The sequence below is a fragment of the Sinocyclocheilus rhinocerous genome, unplaced genomic scaffold (genome assembly GCF_001515625.1).
Source record: "Sinocyclocheilus rhinocerous isolate Xijiao unplaced genomic scaffold, SAMN03320098_v1.1 scaffold21, whole genome shotgun sequence".
Taxonomy (NCBI): domain Eukaryota; kingdom Metazoa; phylum Chordata; class Actinopteri; order Cypriniformes; family Cyprinidae; genus Sinocyclocheilus; species Sinocyclocheilus rhinocerous.
Genome location: NW_015641422.1, coordinates 979,109 through 987,045, shown reverse-complemented (window position 1 = coordinate 987,045; position 7,937 = coordinate 979,109).

The window sequence follows — 7,937 nt, the reverse complement described above, 5'->3', positions numbered from 1 at the left end:
TCAGCGTTGTGCTCAGAAAAGCTGGTTCTTCATTCTTTTTAAAGCATAGAGTGCAAGACCAGGGGAAACTCCAGTGATGTCAGTGATGAGTTTGGAGAAAAAATGAGCAGTATAGAGACTGAGAGGAGAAACCATGACATACACCCACACAGATTCACACCCACTTACACTCACAAAAGGGAATTACAACCACAAAAATAAGCCAATTGTTGTATGGACCATTGTTTACAGATTTGTGGCATCATATCACTCTAAAAATAAAGGTTCTTTATTGGCATCTATGATTCTATGAAGAACCTTTGACTTTCATAGAACGTTTTCACTGCACAAAGGGTTCTTTATGATGGAAAAAGGTTCTTTAGATTTTCAAAATGTTCTTTACAATAAGAAAAAAATGCTTCTGTTCACTGAAGGGTTCTTTGAGGTTCTTCTGTGGTATCACTACACAAACACCCTTTTGGGACCCTAATTTACATTTATTTCATTTATTTTGGATATCAGTGATGTATGCATTTTTATAATTTAATTATACATTTTTATATAGGTCTAATTTTGTTAATGGAGAATTTGTGGTTACAGTAATTAAGATTTTAGATTTGCATTTTCATTTGAAATTGAGAGGTTAAAATGAGACCTGTGGGTGAAGCACAAAAGGCCAGTATGGCTGTGTTTACACTGCAAGTCTTAATGCACAGATCCGATCTTTTGACCATATCCGATTTTTTAGCACATCTGTTTACATTCACTAGACACGACTGGTATCCGATATCTGTGACAAATTCCGATCTGTGTCAGATGTGAGCGAAAGATCTGATTTTTTGTGCCAGTGTAAACGCAACCTATGTTGTTACTTGTGTTTTTATTATTTAATTGAATAATTATTAGAATTCATTAACCAGATAAGACTGTGTTCTCTGCTTCCATTTATTCCTCAGTTGACTCTTTTCTGTTGGAAGCTCCTCCTAAGTTCCTCTGAATAAACTTCCCGACTTACGTTAACCTGTCTGTTTGCCTCTTTGTCCCGGATGTGACAGATATTGCATAATATTTCCAAGAATTATATTTCAAACGTCATTATTCATATAGGTCAAATGAGTAAAATCATTCAGTCTTAATTTATGGTGTATCATATTTCAACTATCCCTTCAATCAAGAATATAAGCCTATATGTAATTCATAGAATTATGTAATTCAGAATATAATCAAGAGGTATCTCTTTCACTGGTATTCTGCTTGATTTCTCTGTAAGTATTCAACCAAATTATACAGTGCACAACTACATTTATATAGAAAATGTAGTATTTTACATCAATGGCACCCTTTTGTAAAAAATCATTAAAAATAATCACATTTATAATTACGTTTATTTCACATATTCTGAAACTATCATATGACAATGGAGAGAGGCTTTTCCTCCTCTTACTAAGAATAAATCAAAAAGTTTTGAATGGATTTTTCTCTGTTTGTTGCAAAATTCTGCTCTCTCTTGTTTTTTCCCAAACTCAGTCCGATGCAAATGAGAGGTGAACGACTCAATTTCCTCTTTTTGTGTGTGTGTATTCATCATGACATGATTGAAAGTGCACCAAGAAATAAGTGCTTTTGACATTTTTATAGACCTCACAGCATGAACGTGTGATAGCAGAGGAATTATCCTGTCCATTTATCTCAGACAATGGCTTTTCATGCAGGTCTTACAACATCAATGTTTTGATGACAGTGGGGATGTTAGTGTAGCTCTGCTCACAAACACAGTAAAAGCACAAACACAGAATAGCAACAGAAACTATGTTGTCACATTAATACAGAAAAAAATGGTTCTGCATTCATGTAAACAAGGATTCTGCTGTATAATTCAATTTAAACGTTCTTAAAACATTTGGCCAAAATAAAATTTAAATACATGCTAAATATATGTTGTAAACTGAAGCTCAATAAAACATTTCAATTGATTAATAGATAGATAGATAGACAGACAGATAGATAGATAGATAGATAGATAGATAGATGATAGACAGACAGACAGACAGATAGATAGATAGATAGATAGATAGATAGATAGATAAATGATAGACAGACAGACAGATAGATAGGTAGATGGTTCTGGTAGAAGATGAATTTAGGCAAATAGACAGACAGTATACGTACTTCATATCAGACACTCTGTGATGCTCTGATTCTGAGAGTAAATAATGCACAAATCTGTACATAAATCTACTGTTCCAGATTCATACATATTATTTATTGTTAAGTTTTTACTATTTAAATGTTTTTTTGGGGGTTTTTTTCTGTTCTCATGTCAGATATGTATGTATGTATGCATGTATGTATGTACCAGGAGCACCTTAAAAAAACCACAACAAATTCCTCAGATAGATAGATAGATAGATAGATAGATAGATATTATTTAAACGTGTTATATGTTCACACGTTATAGACAACAAAGTTCTACTTCAAATGTGACACTTCAAATGTATTTGTATTTTCTTGGACTGAAATATGGAGGGCAAAATATATTTTTAAATGCTGTTTTAAATGTTTTTAAAAATATATTTAGAAAAATATACAGAAAATAGTAGAACTATATTTACGTAAATATATTTTGAAGCATATTTTAGCTTTTTTTTTTGTATATTTTAAAATATATTTATGGTATGGGAAGACTTGTTATTGGATAAATTCATGAGACTGTCAGACTGATTACTGAGAGGATGAGAGATATTTATAAAGGCTCCAAATTCCTGTATGATTGTTATAAATGTACATATTTTGTACCAAAATGGCAACTTTGTTGAAAAAAAAAATCAAGCAGAGGATTTTGTCATATCAGCTACACATGTGATTATGTAATGTCAAACTCTTACAGAAAAACTCCACATTTCTTCAACAATAAAATGGCATGAAACAAAGCAAAGAACTTCAACAACACTTCATGAACACCATGAAATATCAAACACAGCAAATACTTTAAATAGTCCAGTGTTGTGAAGGTTACTTTGGAAATGTAATAGGTTACAGATTACAAGTTACCCTATTCAAAATGTAATACGTAGTGTAACTATTTCAATTACTTTATTAAAGTAATGTAACTGATTAGATTTCATTCCTTTTTCATTACTTTTCTAAATTTCTAATGTTTTCAACTATTAATCATTTTCAAACAGGCAGGGTTAACAGTATTCCACACTGATTACTGTCAGACTTTCAAAATCCTTCATCACTTGAGTTAAGATGATAAAAATGTCATTTGAAAGCACAGCCACCACAAAATCAGACTTTAACACCTCGTTTTACTTTGAAATCATTCTGAGGTTAAAAACAGATTTAAAATCATAACAAGATATAGTTCAATATCAATGATACTGTTTTTGAAATCAAATCTTTGCATTGTTGTGACAGGAAACACTGGCATCTAACAATGCCTTGGGAGGAAAAAAACAGTTAATCTTAAAAAATAAAGCATAAATAGGGAATAAAACAGTTATTGAATAAACATGTGTCCTAAACTCCTGAAACAGTAATGTATCATATTTTAGAGCAGTCAATTCAATTTTGAAAAGAAATCAATCAAATCTGTGTGTGTGTGTGAAAATATTCAGATGTAACCCCCTTTGTAATACTTTGTAATCATTTTCATAAGTAACTGTAATTTAATTACACATTTTTTCAGTAAAAAACACTTAAAAATGGTCTGACTGTTGACTTCTTTCTTTTTCATTACTTTTCTAAATTTCTAATGTTTTCAACTATTAATCATTTTCAAACAGGCAGGGTTAACAGTATTCCACACTGATTACTGTCAGACTTTCAAAATCCTTCATCACTTGAGTTAAGATGATAAAAATGTCATTTGAAAGCACAGCCACCACAAAATCAGACTTTAACACCTCGTTTTACTTTGAAATCATTCTGAGGTTAAAAACAGATTTAAAATCATAACAAGATATAGTTCAATATCAATGATACTGTTTTTGAAATCAAATCTTTGCATTGTTGTGACAGGAAACACTGGCATCTAACAATGCCTTGGGGGGAAAAAAACAGTTAATCTTAAAAAATAAAGCATAAATAGGGAATAAAACAGTTATTGAATAAACATGTGTCCTAAACTCCTGAAACATTAATGTATCATATTTTAGAGCAGTCAATTCAATTTTGAAAAGAAATCAATCAAATCTGTGTGTGTGTGTGAAAATATTCAGATGTAACCCCCTTTGTAATACTTTGTAATCATTTTCATAAGTAACTGTAATTTAATTACACATTTTTTCAGTAAAAAACACTTAAAAATGGTCTGACTGTTGACTTCTTTAAAAATTTCATGTTTGACTTCTTTATAAATGATTCAGTCAATAAAAATAGTTTTTGCTAAGATTTAATTACTCTGCGAGAGAAACAGCGAGATGTCATCATCTTGACGTACAGTAGTTGTATGGCTGCTGTCAGAGCTTGTAGACATATATGTTCATGGAAGTGCAAGAAACCATTCCTGCAGTGTTTTGCATTTACAAGCGGTTTTAATCCTTGTCATCATTACCATATTGCTCAAACATTAAGAAACGGCAAAAAACCCTTTCGATTTAATTTCCAGTGGATTGCCAGTGCATGGGCCAAATGATGCAGGTTTTCAGCGTCCCGCGTAGAGATGTGAAAGATACGTAGGCTTCTACTGAATCTGGAGAACTCAAAAGTAGGACATTTAAAAATAGTGTACTGAATCTCTGTGGTCACATTTCAGCGCAAATACTGAACACAGAGCTCTCTTGCAGCCCTTTGTTTGATCTATATTATAGAACTATAGATATGAGTAAAACTTCACCTTTTTGTTGAGATACTGTGTCTCAGGCAAAAGCGTATTTACCACAACATACTTTTGATTCAGTCATTGTAAATACTGACAGATAAAACATTCCTCTGAAATTACTAAACTATTTATTCATCCTCCTCCCCAATAATGCCATTACTTCTTTAAAATATTGTCAGCCTCTCCAAAGGAAGTGAAACAGAAACAGAAATGAAAAAATACAGCTCAAAAAGTTTGGTCATGGGATGCCGTTTTCAGAGGTACACAACAAGCTTGTGCTCTTCCCTGGAATAATGGCATTACAGCAGCGTTCATGAAATTGGCCATGTTTGGTGCATATGACAACGCAATGTGACCCCCAGCTTCCTCCATGTGCTGCATCATGGGATGAACTGACTCCCACATATTTGTTGGCAGAGTCTGACAGTGATTGAGGTGTTGAGAGATGAGGGGAATTCAGACGTCTGAGTAATCTAACACTCGTCTGACTAATCTCATCATCTTTTACAATAACAAAACTTCCTCTTTATTTAAACAGAGACTGCATGCTAATCTGACAGGTATTGGTGGAAAAATCATTCGCTCGTTGGACTGACACAATGTATGCGTCACTGTAATATATTGGAATTAAATATTACAATTGATATTAATAAACCAGTATTATACCATGCACCGTTTTTTGTTGTTGTTGTAAAGAAACATTGCACAAGCACACTGGTTTTACAATTATAAAATAACAGTTATACTGTTAATAATAAAGTCATTTGGTCTGATATTATCTAATGCTCTGACATTCAATCGTTTTTAAGTGTCCAAGTGCTTTTATAGTAATTGGTTGGGAATTGGTTGTTTACCAAAACTGCATTTATTTGACCAAAAATACAGTAAAAACAGTAAGATTGTAAAATATTATTGCTACTTAAAATGACTGTTACATTTTTCATCACATTAATGCATCCTTGCTGAATAAAAGTATTAATTTCTTTCAAAAACAACCTTACTGACCCAGACTTTTGAACAGTATATATTCTATGCATATGATTCTATGGTTTGATCAAGACATTACATATACAAATTCAGTGGATGCGGTGGTGTTCAGTTATTCGGTTCAGGGGAACATCCTTTGTGGGCGTCTGGTCTCACAGGTGAAACTCGCTTTCCTCTTTCTCCTACACTCACCTTTCTTTGGGGGCTTTACCTTGCCCTGACTCATCTTGGGGTTGGGATCGTGGGTGGGGGACTAATCACACTCCCTAAATACTTCAAGGTCTGGGAATTTTTAATGATTGTTTAATTTGAATAGCTGTGGAAAACACTCACTCTCTCTCTCTCTCTCTCTCTCTCTCTCTCACACACACACACACACACACACATACACACACCTATGCACAAACACACACACACACACCTATGCACAAACACACTCACACACACCTCTCACACACACACCTCACACACACACACACATGCACAAACACACACACCTCTCTCTCAGACACACACACCTCACACACACACTCACACTCACTCACACAGATGTACAAACACACACACACACACACCTCTCTCTCTCTCTCTCTCACACACACACACACACACACACATACACATACACATACAAAGGTGACCTTGCAAGAACCCTCCAGCACACACGCACCTGCTTCACTTCTGCTGAATAGAAATGTGCTGCCGGTGTCGTAATCCTGTGTAGACCGCCGTTTCCTATAGCTCTGCAAGAACTTTCAAAGTATTGCCTGGGCTACTTTATAGTCATCTTACATTTCTTTAAAAAAGTATTACCATGCAATACATTGCAAAATACTATCTATAAATATGTATATTTACTTATGGAAGCCACTGTTTTTATTTGAGTTTTTTTCCCCCCACATATAACATTTAAACATTTGTGGTTAGTAAAAGTGTTCACTTAGGTTCAGTTGGGATTTTTTTGTTTTTGTTTATTTATTTAAACAAATAACTGTAAGCACTGCATTAAAACAGAGGACAATAGTACAAATAAAACAAAATACTCAAATAAACTGTAAAATTAGCTCATGATATACATATATATATGGAAGCCCATTTCTGTCACATAAGAAAAAAAAAAAGTTTTATAATTATGAGATAAGTAAAAATTATGACATACTTGAAAATCTGAAAAATCATTCTGACATGACAAGTTAAATTTTTGTCATAATTGTAACATGTCATAATTATGATTTAGTATGTCAATTTTAACTTATTTCACAATAATGACTTTAAAGTGTCTAAATATACAACTTTTTGTCCCTTGATTATGACCCAGTATGACATCATTTCGACTTTTTATGTCACAAATCTGTCTATTTTACAATTTTTACTTTTTTATCTAATAATTTTTCCTTTGTCACAATTATGATGTTTTACACAATAATTTGTAAGTTTATATCATAACTAGAATGTTGTAATTTTTACTTTTTATTTCATAATTATGACTTAGTATCTCAAAATTGTAACTTTTATGTCATACAGTAATTATGACTTAGTATTTCATAATTATGAGTTACAAAAGCCTGATTTTTCTCATGATACGCAAATGGGTCATAGTCTATGAGAATTATTCATAAAAGACTTCTTGAGTCTTGAGAATGAAATATTCACCGCAAAATATAAAGGTTACCAATAAGCTCAAAAGCATTGTTAACCCATTTAAGCCCACCAGCAGCTATAGTTGCCGCAGTTCATAGTTGTCATTTTCCTTTTGGAAGTATTTTTCTAGATGTTATCCATGTTTTATTTCTCTATGACATGCAAACAAACAACCAAATAAAGGATTTCAAGAAAAAAAATTATTTTTATCTCCCTTTTATGACATTATGTCTTGTAAGGGGCACAATATTGAGGCCCCTTTATCCAGTTTGGATGCGTTTCATTCTAATTGATCAAAGACCCTAATTCTTTTTGTGACTAGTAGCTTATGATTCCATTATAATGTTAATATTCAGACAAGTAATGAGTTTACATTTACATTATTATATGAAATCACCTACTACAGTCAGCCATTCAATACTATGGGCCTAAAAAATGTGTAATTTTCTTTCAGGTATACCTTTTTTATTATACAGATGTAATATTTTCTTCATTCTATTTATTT